Source organism: Temnothorax americanus, unplaced genomic scaffold, assembly GCF_048541705.1.
Source record: "Temnothorax americanus isolate GAGA-0224 unplaced genomic scaffold, ASM4854170v1 Scaffold27, whole genome shotgun sequence".
Classification (NCBI taxonomy): Eukaryota; Metazoa; Arthropoda; class Insecta; order Hymenoptera; family Formicidae; genus Temnothorax; species Temnothorax americanus.
In genome coordinates, this window is record NW_027509411.1 from 1416566 (window position 1) to 1442272 (window position 25707).

A 25707-nucleotide genomic window follows, 5' to 3' on the forward strand; every position below is an offset into this window, starting at 1 on the left:
TCTCTCTCAGCAATTTTTGTTGATCTTTCTCGGAGATGCATTTATTAAGAAAATCGTTGAAAAAATTCTTTTCTTGGAAACGACTTTATCTTCCTTTGTTCAATATTTCTCTCAATGTCCTGTTAAATTTTTTTTCCCTTCAAAGTACGCATGCAACTTTGAATGTAACAATAAAAAGTGCATAGTATTTTCGTCCAAAAATTAAATTTTGACAATAAAAACGTTTAACTGATCAAAGATAAAAACTCTGATAAAGACATAATAGCACAGAAACAACATAAAAAAAAGTAATACAAAATCAATACGAGAAAGAAATGTGAGTGAGAAATATTTCGCTTTTACAAGATTATTTTACATACAGAGTTGAGAATCATATTTGAGTTCATCGCTCGTATATCCATTTCACACGATACGCGGCAATAAATTCTTCTTATATCTAACTATAAACATGATAAATAAAGCGTGTTCAACTTGAAGTTATTGCGCTTGATAGCGTACATATACGTACTAAAGAATCAATCTTGTTTCCAAACCCGTTTTCAATGAAAGAGTCTAATCAGATTTCACTTAACAAAATTGTTTCAATCAACATTGATAAAAAGTTCGGAGTATTTTTTTTTACACAAACAACGTTTGTTTGATATTGCAGAAATTATGCTACGCAATCGTATTTCGATATCCAGTGTGCGGAAGTATGCAATGTTTATATGAATAATTAAATATTGTAAATAATCGATGCAACGCGCGTTTGCATTCAATTTATAGCTTATTTATATAATTTATATTTTTCAACGAGATATTTCCGCGTCGAAATCGTCAATCACGTCAATTTGGCGCGATTTATGTGTCTCGTTTCGTTTCTTCCAATATCTGATCTCTACGTTAGTATCCGCTCTCTTCGATAAACTCTCTCTCTTCGCGGCTGCATTATTCGGGAAGTTCGAAGTTCGACCGAATATTTACAGGCCGTGTGCCGGGGACCGCGAAATTGCATAAACTTTTCAAATAAGACCGAATCTTATAAATTTGCGGCCGGGAACATTGTCCGCGAAAGTTCCGTGCCGCGCCGCGCCGTGGGGTTATTAACTTTGGGTCACACGAAACTATCAGAGCATCGTCAAAGTCGTTTCTACACTTCCGCAAGCCGATGTGGAAGACTAGTCCGTGAAACTCACGTCCCGTTTTCGCCCCGATTACATCATGCAATCTGATTACAGTATAGTGCTTACTTGTCGTGCTTGAACGTCACCAAAGAGCCTTAAGAGCCTTTTATTCCATTACGGACGTGTATTTAGTAATGACTAGATCTACATGGTAGAAACTATATGCATAACCATATAGCAGGAAGCATCTGGCACTCTCTAGACACAAAATATAAAATAAACTTCTCAATGCTAAACTCGTTACACGCGAGTGTGCAAACTGCAAATGCAATTATTGGCAGGATACATCGAAGTTGTGAACATATCGTTATTTGTAAAAATACTCGCGCGATCTTACTCTTGTTTATTTTACTCAAGAAATGATATTCTTCTTCGTAATATTATATATGTATAGTTTGGAACTTTGTAACAAATTAACGCGACGATACGCGAATTGATTACATAAATATTTTGGAGCAAAGATGCGAGTTTTCAAAAGCAAGTTCTTCGTATCCCCGCATATGGACTTTCAATCTTCCGCGGCGTTTCGAGATTAGTGTCTTGTTGCATCGAACTGTCTGGCCAGTAAAAAAAAAGAGCTTTTTATATAGTCTTTATATCTTTCTATCTACTCATAGTCAGGCAGAGTTTCATCTCGTGATGATTTCTTTTTCATCTTCCGTGCTCCATAAGAGCTGGATAGATAAAGGATATTTCCTCTAGTAATATACGACAGTATAACAATTTTAAGAAAATGAGAACGCGTTGTGTCGGCGCTTTTACGCTCTTCTTTCTTTCTCTTCGTTTCTATTGATATTTTATTGAACTGCAGAAGGGTAGACGAATACCGACATTTACTTTCATTGTTCGCCCCGTTATCATTATGATGGCCTGTGTCAGCTATAAGGAGCTTGGCAGTGCTTTGTCATCCGACTCGGGATTGATACGGCGGATATGACTTTTGAGAGCAAATGCGCTCTTTGCTAATGTTACGAACACGAAACAGAGCTCGGGGCGTTCGTTATCGATAAATGAAGGTATCAACTGTCTGTGAAAGATGAGCTTGTTCTAAGTTATAATGTATATTATTTCTTTAAAGACAAATAATAGTATGTGATTTGTGTATCCGTGTACCATCCGTGATCGATAATTATTCGATGAATATAATCACAGTTTCATGTTGATAATATAAACGTGTTTCTACAAAAAGAAAAAATCATGGAAATAATTATTCCACATAACCGGCGCTGATACAGAAAAGAGCAATAACTCAATATTTAAGTAATAGAAAACTAACGAAATACTTATTGATAATATATTCATGCATGATTATCTTGAATAATATATTTAAATCTTTCAAGTCGGTTTTTGTCACCGTGACCTCTTTTATCATATACATTAATACCGTATATAGAAATCAATATTACAAAACACATGATTAAGCGTCGTTAGAAGTTCATTTCCAATCGCTAATTATATAGAAAGAATAAATAATTAATACGTATAAAAATTTAATGATGATTTTAAAAGTTAATTCACCGCGAAAGTAAATATGGTTTTGAGAATCAGTAACGAGTTTATCAGAATAATATTATTTTAAGAAATGATATTATATATCCGCTTATAATCTTGTTATAATATATGTATATTAGTCAATGATTATATAAGATAAATTACGATAATTATAAAAATTAAATCATAAATTTAAACTAGAATCTGTCTTCTGCGAGTTATTTCTATTATAATTTCTGTTACAAACATGGTTAATGCCAGGCTTATGAAGCTGTTTATTAATTAAAAAATTCAACTTATTTTCAACTTACGTTTACTCTCGACTCACGGTAGCGTAATATTCACGATTCTACCGACTCCCAAGGATTTCGACCAAGGATGGTGCTGGAACAATAAATATACTCCATCATACATCAAGATGATAGTTAAGCCGATTGTATATTGTAACGATCGGTATTCGTTATTTAGCGCGAACGCATACACAATTAATATTTCGAAGAATTAAAATTATTTCAACAAAACGCAGCTTTCGCTATTATGCAATGCGCTAATGCGCAGGATATACGCCACCGCGAATCATCGTAGAAATGAATTTGCGTACCATGTGCAACTTTTATGCAAATAACGAAATTCGCGTACACATCGCATATTTGGAATATCAAACGTCAAGCGTAAATCATTTAGCGCAGCGGACGTAGCTGGCAAAAATTTACTGTCGTTTTAAGTATACACGTTGTCCAAAATCCTGGAAGAACAAACAGTGTGTGTTTTTCCTATTTCGGATTCCGCAGAATAACAGCGAAAACAATCTCCGGTCCCGTACACGGCATCCCGTACACGCAAACAATGAAAAGCGAAAAATCTTTCTGTTAAGGGAAAGTAAACGACGCTAAATCGATCGCTGTCGCGTAAGCCGCTTTTTTTCACCGTCGGAAGTTCTCGTTTAACAATGCATACCAAATAGTCGAGAGAGAAAAAAGTGCAATAATCGTTATCCGCGCTTGTCTGATAAAAAAAAGATCAGCGAGAGCGGCACATGGCACAGCTACTAACACTTGATACACCAGCGAGATTGGGGGATAACTAGAATTCCGGTGCGCGTTGAATGTAGGACAGTTTTCAAATAATTGCGAAAAGATTCAATCGTGTTAAAAATTCAGCAATATTCTAAACTCGAAAGAAGTCTGTTATATTCTGTTATAATATATATATATAATGTTTGGAAATTAACAGGATGCTTCCGTACAAATAAGAATTGCCCATATGCTATCTTTATCCCAGTACTTAATTAAATAACTTTTACTCGTGTTTCCGAGCCGCTGAAGATGGTTTCGGTGTCAAATTAGTTGTCAAATATTAATTTCAGATATACTAAGTTTTCTTGCGGCAGAATATGCTTAATAAAATTCAGAAAGAAAAATTAATTAACGCGTTATTATTCGGTTTTGTCCATATGGAAAAATAACAGGCTAATCCATTTTGTTTGATTTATCAATTATTAATTATATCCGTACGTTATTCCTACTTCGCGTTTACATAATTTTATATCCGTTGACCAAAATTATAAAATTTGAATGTACTCATAGAGATAGCGTATATTGAATTAAATCAATTACAGTAATTGAATATATACGCGTTTTGTAAATCCATTAATAAAGTAATTGAAATTTGTCTCCATCGTTTTTACACACAGCTACTGGTGCACTTTTATTAAAATTATAATATACAATTTTAAACGAGCGTACATATATGTTGTATTACATTATCGCGTTAAGTTTACAAGCTCTCATCACGGTGTCTGAACTGTCTGAACTGATGTTATGGATCGCATTTTCTAAGACGATACCTTTGAGTCATAAGCGAAAGAAAATTCCGCGCTAAAAGACGAGAGCGATGACTCGTTACCGCGAAACGGGCGTGCACTTTCTTTGTTCATCTCGCTCGATGAACAAATTAGGTTTCAAAATCAAAGGGTAGCTTTTCGCAGTCCGCGCTGCGGTACGCAGATCCGTCTAATCGGATTGCCGCAACAGCGAGAGGTACAATACTTGCGGTCTGCACTTGCCAGAGCCGTTGTCATTTTATTATTCTTCTTTTCTCAATTTCAAATGCGAAACGTCCACGATCGCGCGCGCGAGCGCGCCCCTCGTCTTCTTCCTCGGCTTCTCGCGCGGTAGCCGAGACGTAACGCGAATTCAATTATTACTGAGACGGGAGGGAGAATTGTCGGGAAAAGCGCGATCTCGGGAGAGCAAAGAAATACTGCGGAGAGAGAAAACGAAGCAAACGCGTGTAGGAGCAGTCGAGGGGGGGAGGGGGGGACGCGCCATAGGAAACACAAGCTGGAGATGTAGGCTAAAACAAGGGGGATGGAGAACAAGCGGAGAGGATCAGCGAAACGAAACGCTGCGCCGCGTCGTACATTTTGTGTATACACCCGGAAAATGGCTGAAAATATCATCTTGCGTTATAAATATCTTAATCTTAAATACCTAGATAGAAAGGCTAACGCGCGTAAGACTTATAAACCGGCAAAATGCAGAAGCGACAATGAAAGTTGATTTTATTAATGCGAAATACGTTTATTCGCAAATCGTGTTATAAAGATAATTTTAGAGTTACCTTCTCTAAAACGATTTTTTAGCGAAACTATCCTCTATGAGATGAAGATTGATGAAAAAACAAATGGGAATTTGATCTCTCGTGAATAGTAACGATATTTTCAGCAATTATCGTTAATAAACGCGATCTCCGTTTAATATATCCTTCAAAAAAATTGATATTTCGCTCTCAATATAACGGCGCGATTAAAATTGATTTCACCCGTGTATCGCTAAACGAAAATTGATTGTAACCCCCCCCCCCGCCCCATTTTCTTCTCCGCCCGGTTATGCAATTTCGCACGCCGTGAAACAACGTACACGCGATTGATCTCTTATCGCTCGCGGTTTTTTCCATAACGGCATGTGTCAACCTTCCCATGTCACGCGGGCAAATATTTGTCGAATTCATAGCAAAAACACGTTTCAATGGCACGCTCCATATGAGACCCAGACAGCGACGGAATTTATACGCTGCGCAACCATTTGTGTACGTCGCTATAGTGTCGCTATACATTTACTACGTGCCTGTATCACTGTCGTATGCAGATGTGGGGCTATATGACCGTCGACGGTCATGCAATGATTAAATTAGAAATAAATAGAGAGTCATGCTCATTGGGGCAAGTCCGATTTGATCAACCGCACTCTGGTCCGTTGGAGTTGATTAAGTCCGCTATATCATTAAATTGCTAAATCGAACTTGCCGAGCCATTAATCTTTCGAGATGTTATTTTTCGAAACTTCGTTGAAACACTGTAAACGACAGAAATTAATTATTATAACGTTAGACAACCTCAGTAACTCCCCGAAACGAAACTCCAATATGCGGGCGCCGATCTATTTCCAAAAACTATTGGTCGGATTAATTTGTGACAAAGTTTTGATTACTTTCTGACAGCATAGAAAGTGTATGCTATATCAGAAGCTGGTGGTTCGTATAGCCATTTATTTAAAAAGATAAATCGGATATCTATATGTGCTGCTAAAAATATTTTCTAACATTTTTTGCTATTATTGCATTTCTTATTCGTAATTTGCACATATAAAATTTATAATGTTCTTATTTAAGGATTATGACCTATATCTTTTTTCATGTTGTATTATGTTTTAATGTTCTAAAAGTATATAAGCAAGAATAAAAAGTCATTTAAGTGAATTATAACTGTTCATTATACAAGCTTGACACACGACTCTTCCATCATATACAATTTGTCCACGTTAGCGCAATATCTTGTCATGAAAGATTACATATTTAGTTTGCGATTGCTTGATATTTTTTATCACAAAGATGACACACTGCTTGTAATATAATAGTAACTGCGATATCTCCCATGCAATGAATCACGTTAACAAAGCGCGCAATTTGTAAAAATTAAAATTTGAAATAGATAACAGGCAGGATTTTATGTATATTTAACTTATGCATGGAAAGAGTTGTTATAAATCATTCGAAAGTACTGTTGCCAAAAGTACTATTCTGTTTGACGTGACATAGAAAGGTATAAATTAAGTTACAAATTCCTAGAAAAAAAAACCTTTCTATGTCGTTGACGTCAAACAGAATAGTGCTTCTGAAAATAGTACTTTTGAATGATTTGAAATTTATTATTTAAAAGAAACTCCCGTAAATTACGAAGACTTGTGTAAAACATGACGAAGCAAAATCATTTTTATTCTTTTATATATAAGATAACATTTACTTTATAGGATAAAATTTAAAAAAAATTGAGCGGATTATATAAGATTTTTTTCTTAGGAGAGAATACGTTAAAATTATTATATATATATATATATATATATATATATATATATATATATAACATTTCCTCTCTCTCTGAGCAGTACTAAATTGTTGTGCGTCAGAGCACTTATGACGATGTAATCGGCGTACTCGCAACTCGACGTGATGCAAGGAAAACATGTTCCGCGAACTGATGTGAGTTTCCGCGAAGGTAAACACTATTTCAACCCCCCCGTGTATGAGGAGAGAGTTATGTAGGTCGGGGCGCGGTGGCGGTAGCTCGAAAATATTTCGTCATTGCGCATATCATACTGAATCTCGCGCCAATAAGAAAAAAAAGGAAGAAAAAAAATAACGTCGTGACGAGCACGTTCATCGTCGGTAACGAGATTCTATCCTCCCGCAGATAGGACCTAATCCGCAACGTATAGCATGATGGATGTGTTTACGCGGACGCCGCATCGCGCGCAGGTTGCAGATTTTCCCCGGCCGCTCTTTCTTTTATATTCCGGTGGCGCGGCGCGGCTTTTTCTTTTCGTGCGCGGCTTGGTTTCCGGAAGCTAAGAAATGTCTCTTTTCGGGGAAGCCCCCTTAAATTTCGCCCCCATACCCTCTTGTATCCTCCGCGACGACGGGTGCCGACGTCGCCTTGAGTGAGCTTAACATCTCGGTTATTCGCTAGAATTGATTCCGGCTGAGGTGAAGCGAGAAAGTCAGTGTTTATTCAGGAGCTCCACCGGAGAACCACCGAGATGGGGCGAGATTGAAACCGAACTATTTTCAATCGAAGTGCCCGTTCCTCTGCCCACCTTGCCCCGCTGCCCGAACGAGACCCCCCTCCATCTCCTTCTGCATATTGCAAATCGAATTCGATCTCCGCTCGATATCCCTCGTAATCCCGCCTGCTTGGTACCTAGCTATATAGCGTCTTATCGTGAGCCACGTCGAATACGCCGCGCCGCGCCGCCGCGATTTATTTTGTGCAACAAATCGCGAGAAATTCCTCGATCTCACGAGCAGATCGATCGTCACGGTAAAAATCGTTTGCCAAAATATATATGCTTCTTTCTTTCGAAAATACGTAATTATTTGTCACGTTACACATGTGTTAATCACTTGATAACGTGTCTCGAAATGTGTACTTATATATTAAAACGAGTCGGACTCGTTATAACTGTGCGATGCAATAGATATAATTTTTAAAAATAATTTAGTTTGAAAATTGTTATTTATTAAAAGTTGTATTAAACTCCGACATTTATGTTTCTTAAAGAAATACTTTTTCTTCATATCTCGGTCGAAAGTACGTACCTTCGTCCCTAATAGCAGGGACGAAAGTTTAACATTTACTCCCTGTGAGAAGTACACGCGCGCCCTCTATAACCTTAAACCTTAACGCCCTTTAACCTTAAAAATAGTCATCAATATTGTTCTGTCTCTCTCTCTTGTCAGTTAATTTAATATTAAAATATTATTAAAGTCAATTCAATAATCTAGCACAAAAATGAACAATATGTCATCTGATGAATCCGTAGACGAGGAAGAAGTTATACGAATTAAATTTCGATGCAGAAGCGCGATTGATAATAAATACAGATACGTTGCCAAAGAAGTCTGTTGGATCGATACAATCTATTTTTGATAGAATAGAATTAATTTATTTTTACAAAATATGACAAGACTTGACTCTTCGAATGTATTTGATGCCTGCCCCCACGACCAGCAGCACTTACTTCGCTCGTGCCGCAAATGTCGGGGGCAGGCATCAAAAACATGCTTATTAACATTTAAAGTTAAAAAAAGTAAAATTAATAACGTACTTTCGACCGGCTATGAAGAAAAATCGTATACACTACGCGGGCCAAAAGTTGAATTTTCGGCCCTTGTAGTGTAATACACTATATCGTATAAAAAGCGATGTATATTTTTATTTAACTCATTCATGTCATATTTGATATTTATTTTCTGAATGACGAAGCCAGAGAGCAGTATTTATTACAAGAGTATAATTGGACATATCTTTCACGACATATTCTACCTACCACCAAGAAACAGCACTCAACTAAATTATATAAAGTCTGCTCCAAACACGACAAATAAAAACGACATACGAGTGTTGTCTAATAACCTTATACATGTCCCGGGAGCAGTTTCAAGCAATCCCACACTCTTGTCAATCATTAATAATAAAAACTCTTTATTCTTTAAGAAACATTTATTTTTATATATTTATTCTTAATAATGAACATTTTAAAATTTATACTCAACTTTTATCATTTTTCAGTTTTATGAATGACGAAAATAATTTATACTCGACTTTTATCATTTTCTAGTTTTATGAATGACGAAAATAATTTATAGTCGACTTTCATCGAGTTCTAAGTTTTATGAATAATGAAAATAATTCGCTCTTTGGCTTCGATATTCGGAAAATGAATATGATCTCAAAGGGATAAAGAAATTTGCACTTCGTATCCTCATGAAAAAAGTATAATATTTGCATATTCTCCCATCCGACTTTCAGGAAATTTGATAAATTCGTTGAAAATAATTTAGATGCGTTCCTTTTTTTTTTTCATTTTCTTTGATATCCAAAAGATGTTAATTAGGAAAAAAAATGATTTTTTATCTATGTAAAGAGGATAAATGTCAACAGATAAAAGCTTCATCGTAAAGCGAATTGGTGTCCCGCGTTGACGACGAAATGAAATCCGGGAACAACCAGTTTAATGGAAACAGAAGAGTTAAGGGGGAACGCCAAGCTTAGCGTCGGCGTCGTAAGTTTTAACTAGCTACATGCCGAGCAAAAGCGATGAAGGCCGATGTATTAACGCGAATAACAAGACATACCCGTAGATATACATAAGAACGTAATTAGCCCCTAATTAACCCGGCAAATACGACAGGGGCATCGCTGTATCGTTGTGATACCGCGCGCATCATTCCTTAGAAAATTATTTGATAATGGAAAATAATTTGTGGTGAGAACTAGCTTAACCACAGATGCAAAATACTTTGATGCTTTAGAAGAGAGAGAGAGTTTGTGCTAACATATTAAATATGTAATAATATTTCGCAAAGTGACAAATATATGCACACCTTTCTTTATAAAAAAAAAGTGAACAATATATGAACGTGAGCAGAAAATTCTTGAAGATATAATCTTCTATTAGTTAATATACAACCCTGCCAAAATATATAATCAATTGAAAACATTGTGATATTAAACATTGTGATAATTTCTAATTTATATTAATTATAATTTATATCATATATTAATTCTTCGAGGTACCGCGAAGAAAACTTAATAAATTAACAAGAGTATAACAAGAGAGGCAAAATAAGGAAATTTACGACTTTTGAAGACTAGGTTGAAAGTTCATATTTGCGCACTGTACATTTTCTTTTTAGAACGATGCTAAAAATTCTGCATCAAATATTAGATAATACTTTTTTTACTTTCTACAGGACAGCGCGACGTCAATTTCACATTTTTCACGTTTACGATGAACATTAAATCAAGTAAATGAAAGAAAAATTATACCAGGAAAGTTTCCGTTTTAAAAATATAATATAATTTTTATATCAATAAAATTGGTATCGAATCTCGCTGACTACAACGTACGTCTTAATAATATCTCGCCGTATAAATTAATCTTTGAAAGTGAGATATATACTTGTATGTGCGTGCCGCGATAAAATTTTTTACCGTTGTATAATCTAGTGTAGTAAGGTCCAGTGCAATTCCCTGAGAAAAGTTTCGCGAGAAATGCGCGGCGGAAGCATAAGAAAAGAAGCGAACGTGACGACGCGGGCGGTGCACGAAAAGCACGGAAACATAGTTAATCTCGTTTCGTACACTCATAATTTTTCGCGCGCATTACCTGAAGTAACGCTTACTTTCGCGAGAATGGGAGAACTTGAGCCGCGTACGCCGCGGTTAATTAAACGTCGCCACCAGTCGCCGTGAAATAAATCACCCTGTTCGCGACTTGGTCTCGCGGGTATTCGGTCAAAATCACGGGCGATATATATTTCCTTTATTTCGATGATACTAGAAAAGATAAACCTTATACGTCGTTGAAAAAAAATTTGACATTATTTGGGTATAAATAATTATTTTTTATACAAAAAATGCACAATTAATAATATTAAAATAATAATGAAAAATGGAAAGTTTGATTCGTTTTATGTAAGGTATCTAAAAATATGTTTAACAATTACATTTCACTATGAATAGTCTCTATCGTTCGATTCCTTCCGTATCTCGCGTATATATTTTTTACTCATCGAAAAAAGTCGCCGCTTTAATCATAAATCTCTATTTTTTCTCTTCCCGCCGCGGGCAAAATTGCTAACGCATTATGTATGGCCGTGTTAAAAACTAGAAACGGGCACGGCGCCACGAGGCGCCGCGTTGCGGGGTCGTCGGGAGGGCCAGCGGTCAGGTCACGGTTGCGAGTGATACCACATCATAGCCATAATGCCAGTTAATACGCGTCGAACGCGTCATGTATTCGAGGCAGAGTATCGCGCGGGTCGGTGTTGCAACCTGAGGGTAACGTAGCCGTAGCGCGGGCGTATATCCCAGCGTGAGAGGAGAGGATAACTCGCGCTTTCTCTCTCTCTCTCTCTCTCTCTCTCTCTCTCTCTCTCTCTCTCTCTCTCTCTCTCTCTCTCTCTCTCTCTCTCTCTCTCTCTCTCTCTTCTGCCATAGGTGTGCATTCGGTCGAATGTCGACGGTATAGTGGTTGGGCGGGGCACGAGTCACTCACAGCTGTCCTCCACATATGAACACGCATGCGAGGCATTAATCATATCGAGAACACCCACCCCCTCGGTTTGTCCCCTCAGATTTCCCTATCCACCCCTACCCTCGCTCTCTCTCTCTATCTCTCTCAGTCATACTCTTCGGTTACCTCTGCGCCTCCTGGTGCAAGCTCGGTCAGCTCTGCCAACGTTCACAGATCATGCACATGACGCATACACGGCAGCGAGAGGCCTGCCGTCGAGAGAAGGAGGGGTTGGGGAGGGGAGGTGAGGGGAGAATGCCTAGGTGAGCACCTACGATGTGCGCTTGAAGTCGAGTTTAATGACGATGTCCATCACAGTTTGCGGTCGGTGAGAACAGTCGGTCGATCGGGAGCGCGCGTCTTGCTTTTGCAGCCTTTCCGTAGATTGGGTTGCCATCGTCGACCGAACTTTCTCACCGAAGGATCTCTCGAGCGGGGTAGAAGATCGATTAATATGCACGCGGGGATGAAAGGTGCGCTGAGAGAATAAACCCCTTCCCTTTCTTCGCTTACCTCTAACGGAATCGGAAATGACTCCTTGACAGGATTCAACTACGATAGGACCTTTCCATTCTATGGATATGTATGCGGTCATAAATCGAAGGATCGTCACGGAACTTTTTCTCGAGTAATTTTGTTAAATCTCTTGCTAGAAAAAAAGGACATACAATTGGAATTTATACGAAAATACCATCGTATTTTATCGTGTATAAAATGTCGAGCACTGTTAGAAAATATAAAGGCGACTTCTATCGGTTTCTTGAAAGAGCTAGATAAGCGAAGATATGAGAAATGAGAACAGGCGTGCGTCACGTGGCGATATTCGGTACAAGATTTTCTCAGCACCGTCCTCACCCGGGAAGTAAAGTGAGAGAGTAAACTACTCCGCCTCCTCACACACGTGGGAAACTCCTTTCCCGAAAACACGACGTTTACGATCGCTCCTCGCGTACGACCATTTCTCGAGCGTCGACGTTAAAAAGAGAGAGAGAGAGAGACACTCGCGCGGTTTACCTTGGCGTAGACATCGCGAAAACATGCGGTGCACGGTGCACGGTGCACGGTGCACGTACGACATTATCGATCGCGAAACGTCGTGTGCCATGGATATCTAATACTTGGGAATCGAACACCATCGCCTCGGAAGAAATCACGCTGGGCATGGACAGCTATTGTTTACGATACTGTGTCTCGTAAATCAGTGCACATATACATCATGTCTTGAACGTTGTAAAATCGTGCATACACTGGGTGTTCGATTCAAAATGGCACCAGCGCGGTACCGCAATTGGGAAGGCATGTCGACGATGATGGTGCTAACAATTCAAATATTTGAAGATATAAATTTCAAACACATGTAACGTCAATAACGCGAGAAAAAATCCGAATATTTCGGTGGGGACACCATTCGCTAGTATGACCGATTTACCTTGAATTGATGGTCGTGGCGCGGCGGTGGCACGCCTTGGCATAAAAACAATCGGATGAATTGGGAAGAAATATACTTTTCCTTGTAAAGAGGCCAGGGACGAGCTGTCTTCGTTGTAGCGCGGACGTGCGGATGTCACGTTGACCGTTTTGCCTCCTTCCCATCGTTTTACGTGTACCTGCTCACCTTCGGTGTATAGTACGCTTAAATTGACTGTCCGCTGCATCGAGCCTTCACGGCGAGCGTTTACGAGGTTCCAGTGCTGTCTCGTTACCATGCGCTAGCGTAAGTAAGCTCAATAACGCGCGAGCGGCCTTTCTCAAGGCGACCGCGAAGAGTGGAAGAGGCGCGATCAACGTGAAAGGCAAAGATATAATTTTATCTTACCCGATATACTGTCTTACGCGTTAGATATTTTTAACTTCTATACTTCGCGCCCTGCATTTCTGATCCCGAGACTTAAGAAAATAAGTTGTTGACTAAGTAGAAGAGTAAGTTAATTAACCCTCCATTGCCCTCGTTCACCAAACAAACGTCAGTGCCCTCAGGTTAGCCTTACGCCGCGCTTGTATATTTGTGGTATTAGTGTGATAATGCCAAATAGTTTTTTTCAGATTAAGGGCAAAAAGTTTCAGAGTCAACTTTTATGCCACATCTATGCAATTAAAGAAATAAGATGTGATGTTAAGAAGACACAATATTATATTACTATCACGCGATATTCGAATCGTTAAAAAATCGTTAAGAAAACATTGCGCTGCTGAGAATAAGTATGATGATACGCTCTGATTTAGCCATGTACATACATTGAATATTTTGGAAGGAAACCTATTTTGGATGCTGCAATAAATAGCAAACTATTACATATATTACTATCTTGTCTTCAATCATATGGTTTATTTAGCGTGGATATCTATTGTTGACGGATTCCTCATCTATCTCAAGGATATATTTACCGATATCCATTGTTGCAGTGTGTGAGACCGTGGTTGCAACATTATGATCCCTTAGATATCTGATATGTCAACAGCGGCTAAATAGATTCACGCGATGATTATTATAGTGTCTATATACATAAATCATAGACATCAAGATCGCTGTACATTTTCAGTTAGCTATTTGTTTTATGCGACATGTGACATGTTTTAGAAATTTACAATATTATCAGTTTGTTATTTAAAGGTTGCAGCACAACATCCAAAAGAGTTTTCTTCCAAAATATTCAATATTTCTGACTAAATCAGCGCATGTCATTATACTTATTTTCAGTAGTGCAATATTTTGTTAACGATTTCTGAACGATCCGAATACTGTGTGAATAATTTGCTATTTATTGCAGCATCCGAAATTAGGTTTCCTTCCAAAATGTTCAATGTATACATGCGGCTAAATCAGAGCGTGTCATCATACTTATTTTCAGCAGCGCAATGTTTTCTTAACGATTTCTTAACGATTCGAATATCGCGTGAATAATCGAATAAAATAATATATAGGGAAACTTCTCTTTTATTTTTAACACACAAAATTACGTTAGTACGCTATTATAATCATTGCAAATTACATTTATATGATACATTAAAATATGTCGCTAATAGAGAGCAAAAACAAAATCTCTACTGACCACAGTGATCCGTAATGAAAGCTTTTTGTAAAGCCAATTATAAGCTATTTAAAGCTCTTATAGGTAAGTACGGTAAAAGGTAAAGGAAAAAGCATCAAGTATAGTTCGCGAGACGAAGAAATGCCTTGCGTGTACGAGGGAGAGAGGGTAGACCGCGCTTTGTATCGTAGTGACCCGGGTTACGAAGAGCGGGTCGTTGATCTAACCATCTCGCTGCCCTCCTTTCCCCCCCGTGCCAATGCATGTGCATAGAGGAGTAACGGAGTAACGCGGAGCATCGACTGCTTCCTCGCATCGGTATCGGGGCTTGCGGATTACCTTTATTATGCCACACGGGTTCTCGCGAAATTACGGTGACCGGCCGCGACCTCCCCGTTGCATACCCCGACTCTCTTTGAAAGCCGCCCCGCTGTCTGCTGCCGATGGGTGTAAAAGGTATCGCGCGAACGCGGCTGAATACGAATCGCATGATTCGTGTCGCGTTATCTGCGCACAGAGCGACCATTGGCCATTTCAGATACGAAATTGGAGCGAATACCGCGGCTGCGGGACCCGCGGAGTTGCGGCTAGCGTTGATCTCACTTCAATAACGACGGGCGAACGTTAAGGACAATATCATGACTACAAACGAGAGACCACTCGAGAAAAGTTCGGGTTATTGCGCATTGTCAAAGGACAAAGCGCGGAACAAAAATTACGAATAAAATAAACAAATAAAATCAGTCAAATAAAAAATAATTAGTTCGTCTGTAGATAAATTATAATAATTCAGTTTGAGGCCAATGGGGACATGAAAGAGGGATATAAATGCGAATTATTTTCCTTTCTACGAATTTCCAACGGTTTTCCATTTGACTTTTTGTACATAGAAAAACTCCTCGCTGATGTTAATTATCAGCTTCGACTTTTACGAAGATTTTCTTCAATCAGATTACGAACACGTTTCCTTCCACTCACGCAAAGATTAAAACGGATGTAACGCTATAATATTAGAAAATATTTGCAATATTATTAATGAGTCTCTTCTAATTATAAATCACATTTCTCTCTTAATAAATAAAAAATCGATATTAAAATAAATCTGTTACCGTAGAAACCTAACGAAGCGGTAATTTTTTTTATTTTGTTAAAACTCGTATACAAAGTGGACTCTCTCTCTCTCTCTCTCTCTCTCTCTCTCTCTCGCGAGCTCTCTGCCGTGTAAATTTAATGAAAATTATCTTCTGCCCCGAGGTATTCTGAGACTTCACCGACCAGATTCCTCCGCCTAAAATGATGAGGGTAGGAAATCAGTGGTAACCGACTATCGCGAGCTCGGTTAAACGTCTGCAAACATTTAATGATCATTAATTTAATGTTGATGTACGCGTAATAACGCATTGCGTATTTATGTATCGCTCCCGGTTAAATAATTGAAAAATGTAGAGGAAGGGGAAACGTGCTGTGCTGCGGAAAGAAACGCGCGTGATGTTATTCCATTGAAGGATTGTATTTACAGAACGCGGCTGGCAGACTCGCCAACGCGCGAGCACGAAACACGTGCGACTTTCCACGCGTGGGCGCGCGAGTACACGCGTATACTCGTTGACTAAATAAACACACGTGAAGACGCATGTCGTTCCAGACTCCGAGGCGTCACCGGGAAACGGGCTACTACCGTGGGGAATCGATCCACATGTTAGCAGCTGTCTGCTGTCGGACTAAACCGAAATGTTATTGCACACCTATCGCGCTAGTACATTTCAATTTGCATTAAATGATGAACTATAGCGAAATGACAAAGCAAACGGTAGGCGAATATAGCGCACGCAGTTACGACCGTAATTAGGAATCGTATATCATTGACCTTTTTAAAAATCACTCGAAACTGTCCGCATATTCGTAAAACTATCCGTAAAACTATCCGTAAAACATCTTCCACCACCTCTCTTTTTTTCCAGTTTATGCTCGTGGAACGATAACCGTAATATTGTCATCTAGGTTAAAATAATGAAGTAAATGAAAAAAAAATGGATATTGCGCTCGTAAGATATTTTTAGATAAGAAGGAACAAGTAAATGGCTGTTTTGCAAGCAATATAATTTGTCTCTTTTGATGCCGGCGGGAAAACTCACTTGCGGTCAAGCTTCCTGCTCAAAAGAATGGTTAAAAAAAAAACCACGGGAGGGTTTAACATGTCATTACTTTGTGCCGCTGGAAAATAAGACCTTTTATAGAGGCAGCGCGACTGCAAGACTTGGTGGTGGGTTTTAGTTTTGAGCATCACAGATTTTCTCGTTTCCCTTTAGAAATGCGATCTGAATAGGAGGACAAAATTGAGATTATCGCGTCGCGTTCTGAAAGCAAATTTAACCGCTCGAGAAATGAACATCTCCAGTGGAGAAGCGCCCGTGCTTCCGCCGCGCCGTTGACGTCAACCGAATTAAAACGGATGTGCGGCGTACATGAAGAATGAATACAAAATGGGGAAAAAGCTCGCAAACATGTATAACACGATGGTTATTACGAGGCTAACTATTGTTATTTAATGCGAATCCTGATGTTAATATGTATCTCCCTTTTTCCCGTGCTGTATTATAGGATTTTTCGGGCGATTATACGGATGGAGGTCCTATATAATACAAGAGTCCATTAAGCGCGCGATTTAATCACGAGTTCGATTATATGAATTAAAAACGGGATCATTTAAATTCGCTTTAAGTATTATTATGCCACCAATATCGAGAATGGCTCCGATAGGATTTGTTTAAAATTTCAAGACAAGGAATACGCGATCTACCGTTCGAACGTTCCGATAAGCCTCACGGTTATCACTTGCTTTTGATCCGAGGAAGTGGTGCATGGTTTTGGTTCGCAAAGGAAACTGCGATTAACACGCTCTTGCCGAAGAAAGGAACGGAGTTTGAGGAATTCATGTGCACGTTGGTATTCGCATCTCCTCGCAAAATTCCAAACTTTGCGCAAACTGCAGAACATTGGGCGACGTAGTCGGGCGCAATTGCAGTGTGCGCTGGGTGTGCTCAACATGTTGCACTCATCGACGGAAGATTCGCACACGAGCCATTAGACGCGAACGGCGGCGGCAAAACGGGCCGAGAAAGGAGAGTGACGACTGTACGTGCGAGCACTAAATGAGGGTCGCGCGTTTCCGGTACGGCGGAGAATCATGACCCCGTATGATGCTAGATATATATGCGGACAGACCGAAACGACACAGACGGAATCGGGCGAATCAAATATATTGGCTCGTAAAAACGTTGATGAAGCGCCCGTTTATGCGCGCGAGGTTGATGAACGGTTGCGGCGTCCGTTAATCCTTAAAACGGCGGTTTACACAAGAACGAATCTGTTTTCGCTTAATGAACGATTATACGGTAATAGTTAGACGGCTTTTGATGGACGAGATTAATGATGAGATTAAAAAATGCTTTTTGTGATATTGTGTGATGATACTATCTTTATGATATTTCGTCTTCGTTTCGGGCTTGGTGAAGTTTCCTCGGCAAGTCCATTCACGTAGGATTGCAAGTTGACTTACAATCAATATATATATAAAGGAAGATGTACTGACTCACCTAGCCCAAACCCCTAAACCGAATTTTTACCAAAAGTATATGAAATAGGGGTTGAATTTTCCAGGGAGTGCCACTATGTGTATAGTTTTTTGTTACCGATTTTCTGAAAACCGGTTTTTCTAATTTTTCTAATTTTTCGGGAAATAATTCACTGAATCTCAAAGAATTATAGATCAAACAGGGACAGAATTTTCCGGGGAGTGCTATAAAGTGTATAATTTTTCGTTATCGATCTTTTTGGAAACCGGTACGGAAATTTTTTCAATTTTTCGGGAATTTATTGCCGAATCTTAAAGAAGTAGGGGTAGAATTTTATGGGGAGCGCCATGTTGTGTACAATTTTTGTTACCAATCTTTTTGAAAACCAGTTTTTTAAATTTTTCCAATTTTTCGGGAAATAATTGATTGAATCTCAAAGAATTATACATGAAGTAGGGGTAGAATTTTCCGGGGACTGCTATAAAGTGTACTATTTTTTGTTACCGATCTTTTTGAAAACCGGTTCCGAATGACCGAATTTCAAAGAATTGTACATAAAGTAGGGGTTAAATTTTCCGAGGAATGCTATAAAGTATATAATTTTTTGTTGCCAATTTTTTTAGAAAGGGAGAGGGAGAGGGAGAGAGAGGAGAGAGAGAGAAAGAGAGGAGAGAGAGAGAGAGAGAGAGAGAGAGAGAGAGAGAGAGAGAGAGAGAGAGAGAGAGAGACTATTTGCGTGTCTTATTACATATGTTCTCCGGGGCGAAGCCCGGGTAACCAGCTAGTATAAGATATGTTGCGAAAAATACCCTAGCCATGCTTCGAACCCGGACCTCTCTACATTACGTACGGGCACCTAAACCTGAACCAATTCGATCACTGAGGCATGTTGATTCATACACAAGTTGATAATAGCAGAATGGTATCAAGCGTGGATATGTATTAACGAAGCAAATCATAATAGTATGATATTACAATACGCAATATCTAATATTATTGCAGTGGAACGTACAACTAATATTTCACAATCAGAGCGACAGAATATCGCTCGCGAAGCGAACAAATTATTACAAATGCCCTCCTCGTTCAAAGCTCGTAATAATAACTCATGAATTCTATTCGCGTATGGATATGTACATCGAGCACAGCACAATTCGATTTATTAATGCCTTTCTCGTAGCAATAACATTTAATTTGATGGTCGCTGTGTAGTTTAGTTGATCTTCTCTTTTCCTCGTCTCGTGGAGTTTACATTATTTGAATACTAAGAGCTGTGCAAAGCTTAGTACAAAAATAATATTAAAACTAAGTTAAGAGTTGGAAATGATGTGAGCTCGTGTTGACAGTTTTGCGATTAAATTTTACATTTTTTGCATTGTGCTAAATTCACGAGCTGTAAAATTAGAGTGCAAACGATAATTATCCAGTGCAGTATCTCTTTTATGCATATGAAAGGGTAATATTCCCGGGGAAGCAGACATTTTACTGCCGGCTTTATTAGACCGTTTGTTACGAATGTGCCGATCGTGCGTATGTACTTATCTAAACTAGGTGCATCCTTCTGCGCAATTTCCAAGATTAGCAATTGCCGGTCCGTTTTATGGAAAGTGCTCACATTCGAGTGTTGCGGGCGTGTGCACAATAAAACGTTAGTTCAAAAAATATCGTGTGCAAGCGAGGAATGTTGCGATGCAAATGTTACGTAATAAATATACAGCTATATATGCATGGAAAACAATAAAAAAAGCAAAAAATAGCGTATAGGTAGAAGATTCGATATCGGATGGAGGTAACACCCTGTTTACAGAAAGCAAATCTGTTTATCCGAAAGATTTAATTTGACTGTTAAAACAAAACGGTCACGTTTCGAGTGGCGGTTTTGGCCGCGCCGAGTTAAAGCGACCGTGTTTCGTTGCAATGTGTATCGAGTGAAACTTCTATCGGATAATAAAATTCGTAATTATATATATATAGGGATGGAATCGTAGCCGCGAGTATTAGCAGCGTGTCGATGATATACCGCCATTCGGATACGTTCGGGCATCGGACATTTTAATGTTACGGTTAGCCGGCGCTATAAACAAACCCACCATACCCTGAAATGAACGCGCGATGCACGAGCTGCACGGAATTACTGCCAAGCGTGATTAATTAGCGGACGCGGTCGTAATTCCCGCATCGTTCTTTCGCGGTTCTAAAGTACACTGTTTCACGCAGTACATATAACGTTGCCGTCCTATTTTGAAATACAGGTTGCGCCGGTGGCAAGTGATATAAATCAATAGCTCGCCGCAGGATTACATCAAATATATTGTATTATAGACAAGCCAGTTTCGATATTTCTACGCACGCGCGCCAACTCCCCCCCCCTTCACCGTTATTGTACTTGGTTACATTTTTAGCGTAACCCATATAAATTATTTTAAGCTCAGAAAGGAGCGTTGTAACGTCAGCGAAATCAAATCGAATTTCAATCTCGACATATTTTTCGCGACGGAGGAATACCTTTTCTCCGGGAGAGGGCTTAATTTTCTGTCTGCTTTGGACACGTTCCGCTACCGATCGCGAGACATGCGATTAGAGAACGGAAAACAGGAGACATTATTCATACCACTATAGCACTTTCACGTTAGTTTCGTGATTAGTTTTAGCAAATTTCCCCGACACGATGCACGCGCGTGAGAGCACTGGCGCAGAGTATTGGCTTCATCATGGACCTCATCGCAAAAATTCATTAGCTTTGTACCTACAACACGCGCGCGTTAGGCTACTTCGGGCTTCTGAACTCTGCGGGACTTTCTCTGCGTTGCGTCTATGTATTTACCGACGCGATACACAAGGGTTACGTTTGTCGTTGTAGGGGCGGCGGATTGCCTTTCCCGCGCGCCAGTTTCGGCAGCGAGACCATTCGCAATTAGTGGAACTTCAAATACAGCCATTTCCGGATGTTTGTCCGCTTCAAGTTTATTTGTCTCGTTTGTTTGAGAAGAAACGGAAGGAGAGGCAGCCTCGTGTGTCGATAGGTGTACAGTGGAATATCCGGATTATCTGGCGCTCGATTATCCGAACATTGATTCCTCGACAAATATAACGTATAAATAGAACTTTTTAATTTTGTATTAAGATTTATAATTGAATAAAATATTATATGACAAAGCTATTTCTGTGTATATCTTCTGTGAGAGATTTTACCTAAAATAACGTCCTTCCGTTGTGACAGCCGACTTTTGTGTTCACCGTACGGAAAAAAACATGATACACATGAAATATTTAAGTGTTAAAGAGCCGGGCAAAAAAGAAGAACAAGTTTAATTGCTCGATTATCATGACAATTTGAATTCGTTCCGTGGTCTTGGCGCGAGGCGGCTTTCCGTATACGGCTTTCGCTGCACAATATCGTGCGCATATAGGATACGTGCTCCATGCGGGAAGGCGCATTTAAAGCCGCATTACATAGACAGTGGTCGGCGGCGGAGTGACGCGGCGTAATTGCCACGGCAATTACTGCCGACACATTTCACATGCGCGATGTAACAGCAACGCGTTGTTTCGGCGGCGTAGTTCAAATTTTCGGTGTTGGCCGACACGCTTCAACTGCGAACGGATATAAAAGCAACGACTGTGCGAAAAAGCCGGTCACCGAGTGCGGCCGGTATGTTGCGCACGTGCACATTAACGCCTACACGTCATCCGATATCCTCCGATTTTCTCTCGCGTCAAATAATTCGGAAATTGATCTAGATGGCTGCGGCTATCGTGACGCCTACAGTTCCGACACGTAAAGTTTTTTTAAACGAACTTTTCAACAGTGTTGTGCGACAGAATCGACGCCCAAAGCGAGATAACTCGCGTGAGGTAATATATATCGCTGAAAATCTTTTTTCTTTTCCCGGGGTGACATTTTATCGGGGAAGTTTTATATTTTATGTCATAAAATCGAACGACAAACAGGAAAGTACACGATTTCGCGAGATTTAACATGTCGGCAATTCCGTACAGCGAGACCTGTCGAATTACGATAATGCATTATACAGGTGTCTATCGTTGATACGAGATGAAGTAGGTGTAACCGCGGCAACATCTATAGCCAAATCTATAGCGCATCGACCGAAAGCCATCAGCGATACAGCGACGAGGCGCGTTAGAGGTCCGGAAATTACACTGTGTATCTTTTTCTGATTATAATTAATGGACTGGGTAATCGCTAGTCGGCTTATATTAAGCCGCGCCGCACCTTCCGGCCGGCGGATATTTAGCCACCCACACAACCGCGTCCAAGTTATTATTGTCGGGCCCCGGTAACGTGAGCCGCGCGGCAGCTCAATCTATTTAACGGCACCCGAAATTTCGGCGCTATCTTGCCGGTCGTGTGTAGTCAAACGCACACTCCCGTTAATTCCTCCATCCAACGTCCGCGGAAACTAACTTGGCCTTACCGTCATTTCCGGTCGCTGGGCATAGCTGGTAATGCGAGGCGAAGCTTGTTGAACTGTAATAACGCCAACTAATTGAGATAGATCTGTGGATTCTCGAGCTGGTTAGCCGACGAAAAACATTGCCACAGGTTCGTGCGTTTATTTCAGTGTGCACGCGCGCGCGTATGTGCCCGAGCGCGTCATAATGTATTAAGCAAAGGATTACAATTGATAATGCATCACACGAATCCGACAGTCGATATCGCGTGCTACAAATTGCGAATAAAATCGTGAAAAATTCTTATTATTTCTACACGTATCTCCACCGTAATAAAATATATATATCGTAATAAAATATCGTTTTACAAACCTCAGTCAGCGTTCCATATTTTGCAGTCCGTCGATTCTGGTCTAGACGCTTTCTGATATCCATTACATCTCCGATAATTAGTGTTCGCAATTTATGAACGGATACGAAGCAGTATGCTCGATAGCATGTGAATAATATGATAAGAGTATGTTGCGTCTCTCATGCGTGAAATATTCGACAAACCAATGACATAATAGTAAACTTAAAAATTGGAGGAGATAGTTAATGAGAGCCTTTATGAGCTCAATAATGCAATCAAGAATTTTAAAGCATAAGGTAAATGTACCAATGCCTGGACACGTACCTATGTTTGGACATTTTCATTATTTTAGTCTTTAAAGAAGTTATAATGCGAATTGAAATCAAAAAATCAAAGTTAAAAATATTTTTTTTGTATTATATTTTTATCTTTGATTTTAATTCGCGTTATACTTGTTAGTTAAAAAGTGATAAAGGTGTCCAGGCATAGGTTTTAAGTGTCTCGGCATTGCTACGTTTATACCGATGTCTCGCGAAAGCTTTCCTGAAAAAAAGTACGCGCGAGATATTCGACGTACTTCCATCGATCTCCTTATTAATCCCTATCACGGCTCGCTCTCCAATTTTATCTTCTTTTCTGTAAACTCGTTCGCTCTCATTTTTCTCGCGCTGCTCCCTTTTTCGACGCTGTTTGCTTTCTGAACACGCACCCACATTTTCCCTCACCGAACCATCATTACTTAGAACCGCAGTTATCAGTTCCGAACGCGATATCTATTTCAAAATCTTTCCAAATGGTATAAAATGGATCACATATTTTAGCTGCGCATTTAAATATGCATGTTAGAGGCAAAAAAGGAACGCTTATTGTTACGCTGTCGTTAAGCACATTAATAACTTTTATTGTTAGACACATGATTCGTGTGACATAAATTGGGACAAAATTTAATTAATTTCATGTGTATATTTTGGTATCCATGATATAGAGAATTCTGATATCCATTTTTTTTTTTACATTTTGACATCCATTAGAATCCTATTTCAAATTCAGTCGCAAATTATAGATTATTTAAAATGAGTTCTATATATATATCGATTATCGTATTTTTAATAAATATTTAATATTGCTTTTCATAAGCCGGAAATAGCCAATATCTATAGCGTTGAAACTTATTTAACATTGTCCAAGATTGATAATAACCGAAATAATTGTTTTCTGTATGTACATCGATTAGTAGTTTTATGCAAATATAAACATTATTTCACGCTATAAATCATTTATATGTTGATGTGAATCATAGTATCACATCGGATACAAAAGCGATTGATCAATACCGAATATCTTTCGGGAAATGTGTAACGAGAGCACAACAGTAATTTTTTATTAATTTTGATCGACAGCGCTGGCGCACTCTCTGGCCGCTGGCCGCGTCGCCATTTATCATAACAATTTCGTTAAATCTGCCACAGCTTTTATTCTCTCCCCATTAAAAACGCTACAATTTTATATCTCAGAACAGAAACGGAAATAAAATAGCTAGGTAATATTTCGTTGCGGAATTATTCGTCCTATTCAATAATCACGTTTTATCGATAAAGATATCTGACATATTTGTATAGCATATTAAATTGCGCCAGTTACATATAAAAGTAGATATAAAAAAGGAATTATAAAGAATACAATATAAAGAATATGATACATAAAGGGATTTTATATCATAGGTATTGAAAGATTATATCTTACTGTATTTTAACAAAATATAAGATCCTTCAATTTTTTAAGTATTTTTAATTAATTCTCTATTTATAATTACAGTTTTTTTTACAATTTAAGGAAAGCAACTATAGTAAGCAGGAATATAGTAAAACTCGCGTCCAGGTGAAATCACCGGTTACAAGCATGATCGGACATAATGAAACGCATGTAATGTGATTCGATAGATACGGTCAATTATGTTACCTTCGGTTAAATCCGTCGCGGACCAAACATCGTTAGCGGCCTTTCGCTCACGTCGGAATACGGCAAGCGTGCAGTACGGACGCTTGCAGTAAGGAACCGTACAACAACGGGCGGATCTTACAGTGCAGCGACATAATCTCACGACAGATCGGGACTCGTGACCCAGTATATATTCACGATATACCCGGCGTACACGCCGCAATCTTTGGTAATCACCCTCAAGCCATTTCGTACGTCCCTTGTTCTTTCCGCCGTAATAACGTCCACTTGAGAAAATTGCCGCGCATATTCGTCTATGACGGATATAGAAAACTCGGGGGGTTATTTCGTTCCGTGTCTTGTTTGCAGACACGGATATTATAATGACGCCACCTCGGCGCCGCTAATTTTCGAGCCGTAAAGTACGCCTCGCGAAAAGCACGCTACAGATGCCTCTGCTCTCTACGCCCCGATATCGTATTTCCCCATCTGACGGAGTAGAAGTGCAGACGGGAATGACATCGGGCGCAAATGCATCGGCGAAAGCGAGATCACGTCTGCAAGATATCGTTACAAGTAAATCGATAGCGACGAAACGCGTTAGCGGAT

The 25707-nt window shown here is 39.3% G+C and overlaps 1 protein-coding gene across 2 annotated transcripts in view; it reads right to left on the reverse strand.

Annotated features, from left to right (window-relative positions):
• The window catches only part of Kek5 (leucine-rich repeat, immunoglobulin-like domain-containing kekkon 5 protein), a 100822-nt gene that overhangs the window by 12153 nt on the left and 62962 nt on the right, over positions 1–25707 (reverse strand). For both annotated transcript variants that reach the window (XM_077409846.1, XM_077409845.1), the window contains one exon: positions 2966–3038. The gene's annotated coding sequence lies outside the window, so the exon portion shown is untranslated. The remainder of the gene's footprint in view (positions 1–2965; positions 3039–25707) is intronic.